This window comes from Salmo trutta, unplaced genomic scaffold, assembly GCF_901001165.1.
Source record: "Salmo trutta unplaced genomic scaffold, fSalTru1.1, whole genome shotgun sequence".
NCBI classification, from domain to species: domain Eukaryota; kingdom Metazoa; phylum Chordata; class Actinopteri; order Salmoniformes; family Salmonidae; genus Salmo; species Salmo trutta.
The window spans coordinates 78961-94246 of NW_021822870.1; the positions used below are offsets into that span (position 1 = coordinate 78961).

Genomic DNA, 15286 nt, shown 5'->3' on the forward strand with positions numbered 1-15286 from the left:
CAATAACCAGAGGCAATGCAATGTTATAAAACAGGTTGTTTGGATCCTGGATGCTAATTGGTTAATAGCAGGGAGTTGAAGGACCACCATCCCAGCATTCTGCGGGTAGTGCCTTTTAGCGGTTCCATTAGATTTATAAATGCGCATCCACTGTCCCACGGCCCAGCCAGTCAATTTATAAATTTCATCTCCCCTGGAAAAATGTGTCTAGACCAATGGTATTCAAACCTTTTCAGCAGGGACACCATGTTTTCCTACAGAATTTCTGGGGTCCCCATTTTTTTGCAATCATTTCTTGTGATCCCACCCCAAATACAACTTTAAAATCGGTACGTTACATTTTTTTTTACATCAACAAATAACCTTCAATTACCCAATCAAATACTTTTTTTCTAATTAACTTTCTCAAAAACGTTTCTATATTGTCTCATACAATAATCTGTACTCATAATTTTTTGTTCCTAAATAATGAATATATATATCCCCACTGCAGTCCCCCCGACCCCGACTTTAAATATCACTGGTCTAGACAATATTTCCCAATGCCCCTAGGCTAGCATATGGTTTGAAACAGTTGAGGTTTGTCAATTCAAATAGGCTACATGTCCCAAATTATTGCAATACTTTAGTTTAAAATGATTCACTAATGCTAGCAACCCTCAGGAACAATTCACAAGGATGTGACAGATTAAAGAAAGGTCAACGGAATGAAAGTATGCCAAAATAAATGTATGTGGCTGTTACTGACAGTGGCTCCCGATAGTGGCTAATATTTAACATGATACAAATTGTCAAATAAAACTGGGAAAAGCCCCACAGTGGAGGTGTCATAATACCAATAAAACCTAGCGGTCAAACAGGGAAATGGTTCCAATCATTTTTCCACTATTCATTTTTCCCATAGGGGATTTTAGAAACACTTAAAATAATACATTTGTAGTTCTTTATGATAGCCACATTAGCAGTTAATTAGCATTTAATTTTGGGGGGGTAAATACAGGCGAATATTTTTTATAAAAGTCACCTTGTCCTAGAGAGAATTGCACGGTTACCATGCCAGGGTAAGCCAACAAGAAACAAATACCTTTTTTAATTGTTTTTAAAATCCCCTGTGGGGAATATGAATGGTGGAAAAACGATTGGAACCATTTCCCTGTTCGACAGCTAGTTCTTATGGGTATTATGACTCCTACTGTGGTACTCTATTTGGGATATTATGGGCGGTAGACTTGTGGGCATTCCTAACATTTTCCATGACTTCAACTTTTTTTCTTGTATTTTCCGTAGTGTAGTGGTTATCACGTTCGCCTCACACACGAAAGTTCCCCGGTTCGAAACCGGGCGGAAACAAATTTTAACAAAACAGATAGTGATGACAGAAACAGGGTCATAACTGAAAAAAACGAAACAAATACATAGGCCTGCAGAATACATGAATAGACCAGTCTTAGACATGTCTTTCAATAACCAGAGGCAGATGGTGATAACTGAAAAAAAACGAAACAAATACATAGGCCTACAGAATACATGAATAGACCAGTCTTAGACATGTCTTTCAATAACCAGAGGCAATGCAATGTTATAAAACAGGTTGTTTGGATCCTGGATGCTAATTGGTTAATAGCAGGGAGTTGAAGCACCACCATCCCAGCATTCTGCGGGTAGTGCCTGTTAGCGGTTCCATTAGATTTATAAATGCGCATCCACTGTCCCACGGCCCAGCCAGTCAATTTATAAACTTCATCTCCCCTGGAAAAATGTGTCTAGACCAATGGTATTCAAACCTTTTCAGCAGGGACACCATTTTTTCCTACAGAATTTCTGGGGTCCCCATTTTTTTGCAATCATTTCTTGTGATCCCACCCCAAATACAACTTTAAAATCGGTACGTTACATTTTTTTTTACAACAACAAATAACCTTCAATTACCCAATCAAATACTTTTTTTCTAATTAACTTTCTCAAAAACGTTTCTATATTGTCTCATACAATAATCTGTACTCATAATTTTTTGTTCCTAAATAATGAATATATATATCCCCACTGCAGTCCCCCCGACCCCAACTTTAAAAATCACTGGTCTAGACAATATTTCCCAATGCCCCTAGGCTAGCATATGGTTTGAAACAGTTGAGGTTTGTCTAAACCTTGCTGTCTGCCTCTCAGACCTGTGGATCAATGTTGCCGTTTTTTTGGTGACCTCCACCGTGCGATGTGTATGATTGTGACCAGAATGACAGCTTCTCTGAGCCAGGCAAATTAATTTATCAGGGTCATTATAATGGATATATCCAAAGAAATGGCAATATAATCCAAGGTAAAACAAACAAAAGTGCAGACAGTTTTCTGTCATTTCAGCTGCTTGATGTGATTGTGTGATAGATTTAGTTGGCTGGCTAGCAAAGGAAAAGTAGCTAGCCTGCATAGCTACAGTGCATTCGGAAAGTATTCAGACCCCTTACTTTTTTCCACATTTTGTTACGTTACAGCCTTATTCTGAAAATGGATTAAGTCAAATAAAATCTATCTACACACAATACCCCATAATGACAAAGCGATAACATATCATTTTTAATTCATAAAAAAGATTAAAAAAATACCTTATTTACATACGTTTTCAGACCCTTTGCTATGAGGCTGGAAATTGAGCTCAGGTCCATCCTGTTTCCATTGATCATCCTTGAGATGTTTCTACAACTTGATTGGAGTCCACCTGTGGTAAATTCAATGGATTGGTCATGATTTGAAAAGGCACACACCTGTCTGTCTATATAAGGTTCCACAGTTGACAGTGCATGTCAGAGCATAAACTAAGCCATGAGGTGGAAGGAATTGTCCCTAGAGCTCCGAGACAGGATTGTGTCGAGGCACAGACGTGGGGAAGGGTACCGATACATTTCTGCAGCATTGAAGGTACCCAAGAACACAGTGGCTTCCATCATTCTTAAAAGGAAGAAGTTTGGAACCACCAAGACTCTTCCAAGAGCCGGCTGCTCAGCCAAACCATCCCTACGGTGAATCAGCCCTTATTCAGGAGTTATTCACACGATAATTCCCGGGATCTGAAGCCTTATTGCTTAGTTAATGGACTAAGTCATTTCTGACTTCGTTAGGTTCTGAGAGCGATAAATGCCCCACCCACCCACCCACCCAGCCAGCCAGCCAAAGTCACACCCTTAGTATCCTACTCATGCAGTTTCCGTAGTGTAGCGGTAATCACATTTGCCTAACACGCAAAAGGTCCCTGGTTCGAGACTGGGTGGAAACACTTTACTTTAGCTTAATATGATTCACTCATGCTAGCAACCCTCAGGAACAATTCACAAGGATGTGACAGATTAAAGAAAGGTCAACGGAATGAAAGTATGCCAAAATAAATGTATGTGGCTGTTATTGACAGTGGCTCCCGATAGTGGCTAATATTTAACATGATACAAATTGTCAAATAAAACTGGGAAAAGCCCCACAGTGGAGGTGTCATAATACCCATAAAACCTAGCGGTCAAACAGGGAAATGGTTCCAACCATTTTCCACCATTCATTTTTCCCATAGGGGATTTTAGAAACACTTAAAATAATACATTTGTAGTTCTTTATGATAGCCACATTAGCAGTTAATTAGCATTTAATTTTGGGGGGGTAAATACAGGCGAATATTTTTTATAAAAGTCACCTTGTCCTAGAGAGAATTACACGGTTACCATGCCAGGGTAAGCCAACAAGAAACACAGGCCTTTTTGAATTGTTTTTAAAATCCCCTGTGGGGAATATGAATGGTGGAAAAACGATTGGAACCATTTCCCTGTTCGACCGCTAGTTCTTATGGGTATTATGACTCCTACTGTGGTACTCTATTTGGGATATTATGGGCGGTAGACTTGTGGGCATTCCTAACCTTTTCCATGACTTCCACTCTTTTTTTTGTAGTTTCTGTAGTGTAGTGGTTATCACGTTCGCCTCACACGCGAAAGGTCCCCGGTTCGAAACCGGGTGGAAACAAATTTTAACAAAACAGATAGTGATGACCGAAACAGGGTCATAACTGAAAAAAACGAAACAAATAAATAGGCCTGCAGAATACATGAATAGACCAATCTTAGACCAGAGGCAGATAGTGATAACTGAAAAAAACGAAACAAATACATAGGCCTACAGAATACATGAAAAGACCAGTCTTAGACATGTCTTTCAATAACCAGAGGCAATGCAATGTTATAAAACAGGTTGTTTGGATCCTGGATGCTAATTGGTTAATAGCAGGGAGTTGAAGGACCACCATCCCAGCATTCTGCGGGTAGTGCCTGTTAGCGGTTCCATTAGATTTATAAATGCGCATCCACTGTCCCACGGCCCAGCCAGTCAATTTATAAACTTCATCTCCCCTGGAAAAATGTGTCTAGACCAATGGTATTCAAACCTTTTCAGCAGGGACACCATGTTTTCCTACAGAATTTCTGGGGTCCCCATTTTTTTGCAATCATTTCTTGTGATCCCACCCCAAATACAACTTTAAAATCGGTACGTTACATTTATTTTTTACATCAACAAATAACCTTCAATTACCCAATCAAATACTTTTTTTCTAATTAACTTTCTCAAAAACGTTTCTATATTGTCTCATACAATAATCTGTACTCATAATTTTTTGTTCCTAAATAATGAATATATATATCCCCACTGCAGTCCCCCCGACCCCAACTTTAAAAATCACTGGTCTAGACAATATTTCCCAATGCCCCTAGGCTAGCATATGGTTTGAAACAGCTGAGGTTTGTCTAAACCTTGCTGTCTGCCTCTCTGACCTGTGGATCAATGTTGCCGTTTTTTTGGTGACCTCCACCGTGCGATGTGTATGAATGTGACCAGAATGACAGCTTCTCTGAGCCAGGCAAATTAATTTATCAGGGTCATTATAATGGATATATCCAAAGAAATGGCAATATAATCCAAGGTAAAACAAACAAAAGTGCAGACAGTTTTCTGTCATTTCAGCTGCTTGATGTGATTGTGTGATAGATTTAGTTGGCTGGCTAGCAAAGGAAAAGTAGCTAGCCTGCATAGCTACAGTGCATTCGGAAAGTATTCAGACCCCTTACTTTTTTCCACATTTTGTTACGTTACAGCCTTATTCTGAAAATGGATTAAGTCAAATAAAATCTATCTACACACAATACCCCATAATGACAAAGCGATAACATATCATTTTTAATTCATAAAAAAAAGATTTAAAAAATACCTTATTTACATACGTTTTCAGACCCTTTGCTATGAGGCTGGAAATTGAGCTCAGGTCAATCCTGTTTCCATTGATCATCCTTGAGATGTTTCTACAACTTGATTGGAGTCCACCTGTGGTAAATTCAATGGATTGGTCATGATTTGAAAAGGCACACACCTGTCTGTCTATATAAGGTTACACAGTTGACAGTGCATAAACTAAGCCATGAGGTGGAAGGAATTGTCCCTAGAGCTCCGAGACAGGATTGTGTCGAGGCACAGACGTGGGGAAGGGTACCGATACATTTCTGCAGCATTGAAGGTACCCAAGAACACAGTGGCTTCCATCATTCTTAAAAGGAAGAAGTTTGGAACCACCAAGACTCTTCCAAGAGCCGGCTGCTCAGCCAAACCATCCCTACGGTGAATCAGCCCTTATTCAGGAGTTATTCACACGATAATTCCCGGGATCTCAAGCCTTATTGCTTAGTTAATGGACTAAGTCATTTCTGACTTCATTAGGTTCTGAGAGCGATAAATGCCCCACCCACCCAGCCACCCACCCAGCCAAAGTCACACCCTTAGTATTCTACTCATGCAGTTTTTGTAGTGTAGCGGTTATCACGTTCTCCTAACACGCGAAAGGAGACCGGGCGGAAACACATTTTAACAAATTAGACAGTAAGCCTATTCACTTAGGGCTCGATCCCAATTTAGGAATTCATGCTTTTCCTACGCACTTCTCAGTATTTGCTATTCAGACTTACCCTTTTAAGTCGCGTAACGCACTCTGCTGGGGTGGCTAGCTTGGGCGCTCTGAATAAATTCCTGCTACGTGTGGTCTGAGTTCCATAATGATTCAAATAGGCTACATGTTCCAAATTATTGCAATACTTTAGCTTAATATGATTCACTAATGCTAGCAACCCTCAGGAACAATTCACAAGGATGTGACAGATTAAAGAAAGGTCAACGGAATGAAAGTATGCCAAAATAAATGTATGTGGCTGTTACTGACAGTGGCTCCCGATAGTGGCTAATATTTAACATGATACAAATTGTCAAATAAAACTGGTAAAAGCCCCACAGTGGAGGTGTCATAATACCCATAAAACCTAGCGGCCAAACAGGGAAATGGTTCCAACCATTTTTCCACCATTCATTTTTCCCATAGGGGATTTTAGAAACACTTAAAATAATACATTTGTAGTTCTTTATGATAGCCACATTAGCAGTTAATTAGCATTTCATTTTGGGGGGGTAAATACAGGCAAATATTTTTTCTAAAAGTCACCTTGTCCTAGAGAGAATTACACGGTTACCATGCCAGGGTAAGCCAACAAGAAACACAGGCCTTTTTTAATTGTTTTTAAAATCCCCTGTGGGGAATATGAATGGTGGAAAAACGATTGGAACCATTTCCCTGTTCAACCGCTAGTTCTTATGGGTATTATGACTCCTACTGTGGTACTCTATTTGGGATATTATGGGCGGTAGACTTGTGGGCATTCCTAACATTTTCCATGACTTCCACTCTTTTTCTTGTAGTTTCTGTAGTGTAGTGGTTATCACGTTCGCCTCACACGCGAAAGGTCCCTGGTTCGAAACCGGGCGGAAACAAATTTTAACAAAACAGATAGTGATGACAGAAACAGGGTCATAACTGAAAAAAACGAAACAAATACATAGGCCTGCAGAATACATGAATAGACCAGTCTTAGACCTGTCTTTCAATAACCAGAGGCAGATAGTGATAACTGAAAAAAAACTAAACAAATACATAGGCCTACAGAATACATGAAAAGACCAGTCTTAGACATGTCTTTCAATAACCAGAGGCAATGCAATGTTATAAAACAGGTTGTTTGGATCCTGGATGCTAATTGGTTAATAGCAGGGAGTTGAAGCACCACCATCCCAGCATTCTGCGGGTAGTGCCTGTTAGCGGTTCCATTAGATTTATAAATGCGCATCCACTGTCCCACGGCCCAGCCAGTCAATTTATAAACTTCATCTCCCCTGGAAAAATGTGTCTAGACCAATGGTATTCAAACCTTTTCAGCAGGGACACCATGTTTTCCTACAGAATTTCTGAGGTCCCCATTTTTTTGCAATCATTTCTTGTGATCCCACCCCAAATACAACTTTAAATCGGTACGTTACATTTTTTTTTACATCAACAAATAACCTTCAATTACCCAATCAAATACTTTTTTCTAATTAACTTTCTCAAAAACGTTTCTATATTGTCTCATACAATAATCTGTACTCATAATTTTTTGTTCCTAAATAATGAATATATATATCCCCACTGCAGTCCCCCCGACCCCGACTTTAAATATCACTGGTCTAGACAATATTTCCCAATGCCCCTAGGCTAGCATTTGGTTTGAAACAGTTGAGGTTTGTCAATTCAAATAGGCTACATGTCCCAAATTATTGCAATACTTTAGCTTAATATGATTCACTAATGCTAGCAACCCTCAGGAACAATTCACAAGGATGTGACAGATTAAAGAAAGGTCAACGGAATGAAAGTATGCCAAAATAAATGTATGTGGCTGTTACTGACAGTGGCTCCCGATAGTGGCTAATATTTAACATGATACAAATTGTCAAATAAAACTGGGAAAAGCCCCACAGTGGAGGTGTCATAATACAAATAAAACCTAGCGGTCAAACAGGGAAATGGTTCCAACCATTTTCCACCATTCATTTTTCCCATAGGGGATTTTAGAAACACTTAAAATAATACATTTGTAGTTCTTTATGATAGCCACATTAGCAGTTAATTAGCATTTAATTTTGGGGGGGTAAATACAGGAAAATATTTTTTATAAAAGTCACCTTGTCCTAGAGAGAATTACACGGTTACCATGCCAGGGTAAGCCAACAAGAAACACAGGCCTTTTTTAATTGTTTTTAAAATCCCCTGTGGGGAATATGAATGGTGGAAAAACGATTGGAACCATTTCCCTGTTCGACCGCTAGTTCTTATGGGTATTATGACTCCTACTGTGGTACTCTATTTGGGATATTATGGGCAGTAGACTTGTGGGCATTCCTAACATTTTCCATGACTTCCACTCTTTTTCTTGTAGTTTCCGTAGTGTAGTGGTTATCACGTTCGCCTCACACGCGAAAGGTCCCTGGTTCGAAACCGGGCGGAAACAAATTTTAACAAAACAGATGGTGATGACAGAAACAGGGTCATAACTGAAAAAAACGAAACAAATAAATAGGCCTGCAGAATACATGAATAGACCAATCTTAGACCAGAGGCAGATAGTGATAACTGAAAAAAAACGAAACAAATACATAGGCCTACAGAATACATGAAAAGACCAGTATTAGACATGTCTTTCAATAACCAGAGGCAATGCAATGTTATAAAACAGGTTGTTTGGATCCTGGATGCTAATTGGTTAATAGCAGGGAGTTGAAGCACCACCATCCCAGCATTCTGCGGGTAGTGCCTGTTAGCGGTTCCATTAGATTTATAAATGCGCATCCACTGTCCCACGGCCCAGCCAGTCAATTTATAAACTTCATCTCCCCTGGAAAAATGTGTCTAGACCAATGGTATTCAAACCTTTTCAGCAGGGACACCATGTTTTCCTACAGAATTTCTGGGGTCCCCATTTTTTGCAATCATTTCTTGTGATCCCACCCCAAATACAACTTTAAAATCGGTACGTTACATTTTTTTTTACATCAACAAATAACCTTCAATTACCCAATCAAATACTTTTTTTCTAATTAACTTTCTCAAAAACGTTTCTATATTGTCTCATACAATAATCTGCACTCATAATTTTTTGTTCCTAAACAATGAATATATATACCCCCACTTTAAATATCACTGGTCTAGACAATATTTCCCAATGCCCCTAGGCTAGCATATGGTTTGAAACAGTTGAGGTTTGTCAATTCAAATAGGCTACATGTCCCAAATTATTGCAATACTTTAGCTTAATATGATTCACTAATGCTAGCAACCCTCAGGAACAATTCACAAGGATGTGACAGATTAAAGAAAGGTCAACGGAATGAAAGTATGCCAAAATAAATGTATGTGGCTGTTACTGACAGTGGCTCCCGATAGTGGCTAATATTTAACATGATACAAATTGTCAAATAAAACTGGGAAAAGCCCCACAGTGGAGGTGTCATAATACAAATAAAACCTAGCGGTCAAACAGGGAAATGGTTCCAACCATTTTCCACCATTCATTTTTCCCATAGGGGATTTTAGAAACACTTAAAATAATACATTTGTAGTTCTTTATGATAGCCACATTAGCAGTTAATTAGCATTTAATTTTGGGGGGGTAAATACAGGAAAATATTTTTTATAAAAGTCACCTTGTCCTAGAGAGAATTACACGGTTACCATGCCAGGGTAAGCCAACAAGAAACACAGGCCTTTTTTAATTGTTTTTAAAATCCCCTGTGGGGAATATGAATGGTGGAAAAACGATTGGAACCATTACCCTGTTCGACCGCTAGTTCTTATGGGTATTATGACTCCTACTGTGGTACTCTATTTGGGATATTATGGGCGGTAGACTTGTGGGCATTCCTAACATTTTCCATGACTTCCACTCTTTTCCTTGTAGTTTCCGTAGTGTAGTGGTTATCACGTTCGCCTCACACGCGAAAGGTCACTGGTTCGAAACCGTGCGGAAACAAATTTTAACAAAACAGATAGTGATGACCGAAACAGGGTCATAACTGAAAAAAACGAAACAAATAAATAGGCCTGCAGAATACATGAATAGACCAATCTTAGACCAGAGGCAGATAGTGATAACTGAAAAAAAACGAAACAAATACATAAGCCTACAGAATACATGAAAAGACCAGTATTAGACATGTCTTTCAATAACCAGAGGCAATGCAATGTTATAAAACAGGTTGTTTGGATCCTGGATGCTAATTGGTTAATAGCAGGGAGTTGAAGCACCACCATCCCAGCATTCTGCGGGTAGTGCCTGTTAGCGGTTCCATTAGATTTATAAATGCGCATCCACTGTCCCACGGCCCAGCCAGTCAATTTATAAACTTCATCTCCCCTGGAAAAATGTGTCTAGACCAATGGTATTCAAACCTTTTCAGCAGGGACACCATGTTTTCCTACAGAATTTCTGGGGTCCCCATTTTTTTGCAATCATTTCTTGTGATCCCACCCCAAATGCAACTTTAAAATCGGTACGTTACATTTTTTTTTACATCAACAAATAACCTTCAATTACCCAATCAAATACTTTTTTTCTAATTAACTTTCTCAAAAACGTTTCTATATTGTCTCATACAATAATCTGCACTCATAATTTTTTGTTCCTAAATAATGAATATATATACCCCCACTTTAAATATCACTGGTCTAGACAATATTTCCCAATGCCCCTAGGCTAGCATATGGTTTGAAACAGTTGAGGTTTGTCTAAACCTTGCTGTCTGCCTCTCCGACCTGTGGATCAATGTTGCCGTTTTTTTTGGTGACCTCCACCGTGCGATGTGTATGAATGTGACCAGAATGACAGCTTCTCTGAGCCAGGCAAATTAATTGATCAGGGTCATTATAATGGATATATCCAAAGAAATGGCAATATAATCCAAGGTAAAACAAACAAAAGTGCAGACAGTTTTCTGTCATTTCAGCTGCTTGATGTGATTGTGTGATAGATTTAGTTGGCTGGCTAGCAAAGGAAAAGTAGCTAGCCTGCATAGCTACAGTGCATTCGGAAAGTATTCAGACCCCTTACTTTTTTCCACATTTTGTTACGTTACAGCCTTATTCTGAAAATGGATTAAGTCAAATAAAATCTATCTACACACAATACCCCATAATGACAAAGCGATAACATATCATTTTTAATTCATAAAAAAATATTTAAAAAATACCTTATTTACATACGTTTTCAGACCCTTTGCTATGAGGCTGGAAATTGAGCTCAGGTCCATCCTGTTTCCATTGATCATCCTTGAGATGTTTCTACAACTTGATTGGAGTCCACCTGTGGTAAATTCAATGGATTGGTCATGATTTGAAAAGGCACACACCTGTCTGTCTATATAAGGTTCCACAGTTGACAGTGCATGTCAGAGCATAAACTAAGCCATGAGGTGGAAGGAATTGTCCCTAGAGCTCCGAGACAGGATTGTGTCGAGGCACAGACGTGGGGAAGGGTACCGATACATTTCTGCAGCATTGAAGGTACCCAAGAACACAGTGGCTTCCATCATATTTAAAAGGAACAAGTTTGGAACCACCAAGACTCTACCAAGAGCCGGCTGCTCAGCCAAACCATCCCTACGGTGAATCAGCCCTTATTCAGGAGTTATTCACACGATAATTCCCGGGATCTCAAGCCTTATTGCTTAGTTAATGGACTAAGTCATTTCTGACTTCATTAGGTTCTGAGAGCTTATTCAGGAGTTATTCACACGATAATTCCCAGGATCTCAAGCCTTATTGCTTAGTTAATGAGCTAAGTCATTTCTGACTTCATTAGGTTCTGAGAGCGATAAATGCCCCACCCACCCACCCAGCCAAAGTCACACCCTTAGTATCCTACTCATGCAGTTTCCGTAGTGTAGTGGTTATCACGTTCGCCTAACACGCGAAAGGAGACCGGGCGGAAGCACATTTTAACAAATTAGACAGTAATCCTATTCACTTAGGGCTCGATCCCAATTTAGGAATTCATGCTTTTCCTACGCACTTCTCAGTATTTGCTATTCAGACTTACCCTTTTAAGTCGCGTAACGCCCTCTGCTGGGGTGGCTAGCTTGGGCGCTCTGAATAAATTCCTGCTACGTGTGGTCTGAGTTCCATAATGATTCAAAAAGGCTACATGTCCCAAATTATTGCAATACTTTAGCTTAATATGATTCATTAATGCTAGCAACCCTCAGGAACAATTCACAAGGATGTGACAGATTAAAGAAAGGTCAACGGAATGAAAGTATGCCAAAATAAATGTATGTGGCTGTTACTGACAGTGGCTCCAGATAGTGGCTAATATTTAACATGATACAAATTGTCAAATAAAACTGTGAAAAGCCCCACAGTGGAGGTGTCATAATACCCATAAAACCTAGCGGTCAAACAGGGAAATGGTTCCAACCATTTTTCCACCATTCATTTTTCCCATAGGGGATTTTAGAAACACTTAAAATAATACATTTGTAGTTCTTTATGATAGCCACATTAGCAGTTAATTAGCATTTAATTTTGGGGGGGTAAATACAGGCGAATATTTTTTATAAAAGTCACCTTGTCCTAGAGAGAATTACACGGTTACCATGCCAGGGTAAGCCAAGAAGAAACACGGGCCTTTTTTAATTGTTTTTAAAATCCCCTGTGGGGAATATGAATGGTGGAAAAACGATTGGAACCATTTCCCTGTTCGACCGCTAGTTCTTATGGGTATTATGACTCCTACTGTGGTACTCTATTTGGGATATTATGGGCGGTAGACTTGTGGGCATTCCTAACATTTTCCATGACTTCCACTCTTTTTCTTGTAGTTTATGTAGTGTAGTGGTTATCACGTTTGCCTCACACGCGAAAGGTCCCTGGTTCGAACCCGGGGTTGAAACAGATTTTAACAAAACAGATAGTGATGACCGAAACAGGGTCATAACTGAAAAAAACGAAACAAATAAATAGGCCTGCAGAATACATGAATAGACCAATCTTAGACCAGAGGCAGATAGTGATAACTGAAAAAAAACGAAACAAATACATAGGCCTACAGAATACATGAAAAGACCAGTCTTAGACATGTCTTTCAATAACCAGAGGCAATGCAATGTTATAAAACAGGTTGTTTGGATCCTGGATGCTAATTGGTTAATAGCAGGGAGTTGAAGCACCAACATCCCAGCATTCTGCGGGTAGTGCCTGTTAGCGGTTCCATTAGATTTATAAATGCGCATCCACTGTCCCACGGCCCAGCCAGTCAATTTATAAACTTCATCTCCCCTGGAAAAATGTGTCTAGACCAATGGTATTCAAACCTTTTCAGCAGGGACACCATGTTTTCCTACAGAATTTCTGGGGTCCCCATTTTTTTGCAATCATTTCTTGTGATCCCACCCCAAATACAACTTTAAAATCGGTACGTTACATTTTTTTTTACATCAACAAATAACCTTCAATTACCCAATCAAATACTTTTTTTCTAATTAACTTTCTCAAAACGTTTCTATATTGTCTCATACAATAATCTGTACTCATAATTTTTTGTTCCTAAATAATGAATATATATATCCCCACTGCAGTCCCCCCGACCCCAACTTTAAATATCACTGGTCTAGACAATATTTCCCAATGCCCCTAGGCTAGCATATGGTTTGAAACAGTTGAGGTTTGTCAATTCAAATAGGCTACATGTCCCAAATTATTGCAATACTTTAGCTTAATATGATTCACTAATGCTAGCAACCCTCAGGAACAATTCACAAGGATGTGACAGATTAAAGAAAGGTCAACGGAATGAAAGTATGCCAAAATAAATGTATGTGGCTGTTACTGACAGTGGCTCCCGATAGTGGCTAATATTTAACATGATACAAATTGTCAAATAAAACTGGGAAAAGCCCCACAGTGGAGGTGTCATAATACCCATAAAACCTAGCGGTCAAACAGGGAAATGGTTCCAACCATTTTCCACCATTCATTTTTCCCATAGGGTATTTTAGAAACACTTAAAATAATACATTTGTAGTTCTTTATGATAGCCCCTTACTTTTTTCCACATTTTGTTACGTTACAGCCTTATTCTGAAAATGGAATAAGTCAAATAAAATCTATCTACACACAATACCCCATAATGACAAAGCGATAACATATCATTTTTAATTCATAAAAAAATATTTAAAAAATACCTTATTTACATACGTTTTCAGACCCTTTGCTATGAGGCTGGAAATTGAGCTCAGGTCCATCCTGTTTCCATTGATCATCCTTGAGATGTTTCTACAACTTGATTGGAGTCCACCTGTGGTAAATTCAATGGATTGGTCATGATTTGAAAAGGCACACACCTGTCTGTCTATATAAGGTTCCACAGTTGACAGTGCATGTCAGAGCATAAACTAAGCCATGAGGTGGAAGGAATTGTCCCTAGAGCTCCGAGACAGGATTGTGTCGAGGCACAGACGTGGGGAAGGGTACCGATACATTTCTGCAGCATTGAAGGTACCCAAGAACACAGTGGCTTCCATCATATTTAAAAGGAACAAGTTTGGAACCACCAAGACTCTACCAAGAGCCGGCTGCTCAGCCAAACCATCCCTACGGTGAATCAGCCCTTATTCAGGAGTTATTCACACGATAATTACCATGCCAGGGTAAGCCAAGAAGAAACACGGGCCTTTTTTAATTGTTTTTAAAATCCCCTGTGGGGAATATGAATGGTGGAAAAACGATTGGAACCATTTCCCTGTTCGACCGCTAGTTCTTATGGGTATTATGACTCCTACTGTGGTACTCTATTTGGGATATTATGGGCGGTAGACTTGTGGGCATTCCTAACATTTTCCATGACTTCCACTCTTTTTCTTGTAGTTTATGTAGTGTAGTGGTTATCACGTTTGCCTCACACGCGAAAGGTCCCTGGTTCGAACCCGGGGTTGAAACAGATTTTAACAAAACAGATAGTGATGACCGAAACAGGGTCATAACTGAAAAAAACGAAACAAATAAATAGGCCTGCAGAATACATGAATAGACCAATCTCTAGACCAGAGGCAGATAGTGATAACTGAAAAAAAACGAAACAAATACATAGGCCTACAGAATACATGAAAAGACCAGTCTTAGACATGTCTTTCAATAACCAGAGGCAATGCAATGTTATAAAACAGGTTGTTTGGATCCTGGATGCTAATTGGTTAATAGCAGGGAGTTGAAGCACCACCATCCCAGCATTCTGCGGGTAGTGCCTGTTAGCGGTTCCATTAGATTTATAAATGCGCATCCACTGTCCCACGGCCCAGCCAGTCAATTTATAAACTTCATCTCCCCTGGAAAAAATGTGTTTAGACCAATGGTATT

At 39.3% G+C, this 15286-nt stretch overlaps 3 non-coding genes across 3 annotated transcripts; all 3 read left to right on the forward strand.

The window, feature by feature from the left end:
• The first annotated feature begins 3926 nt into the window (after positions 1-3926).
• Positions 3927-3999, forward strand: trnav-cac (transfer RNA valine (anticodon CAC)). The gene has a single exon. It is a non-coding gene; the product is annotated as a tRNA-Val (tRNA).
• Positions 4000-6764: 2765 nt separating this feature from the next.
• trnav-cac (transfer RNA valine (anticodon CAC)) lies at positions 6765-6837 on the forward strand. Its single transcript has one exon. It is a non-coding gene; the product is annotated as a tRNA-Val (tRNA).
• Positions 6838-8317: 1480 nt separating this feature from the next.
• On the forward strand, positions 8318-8390 carry trnav-cac (transfer RNA valine (anticodon CAC)). Its single transcript has one exon. It is a non-coding gene; the product is annotated as a tRNA-Val (tRNA).
• The last annotated feature ends 6896 nt before the right edge of the window (positions 8391-15286 follow it).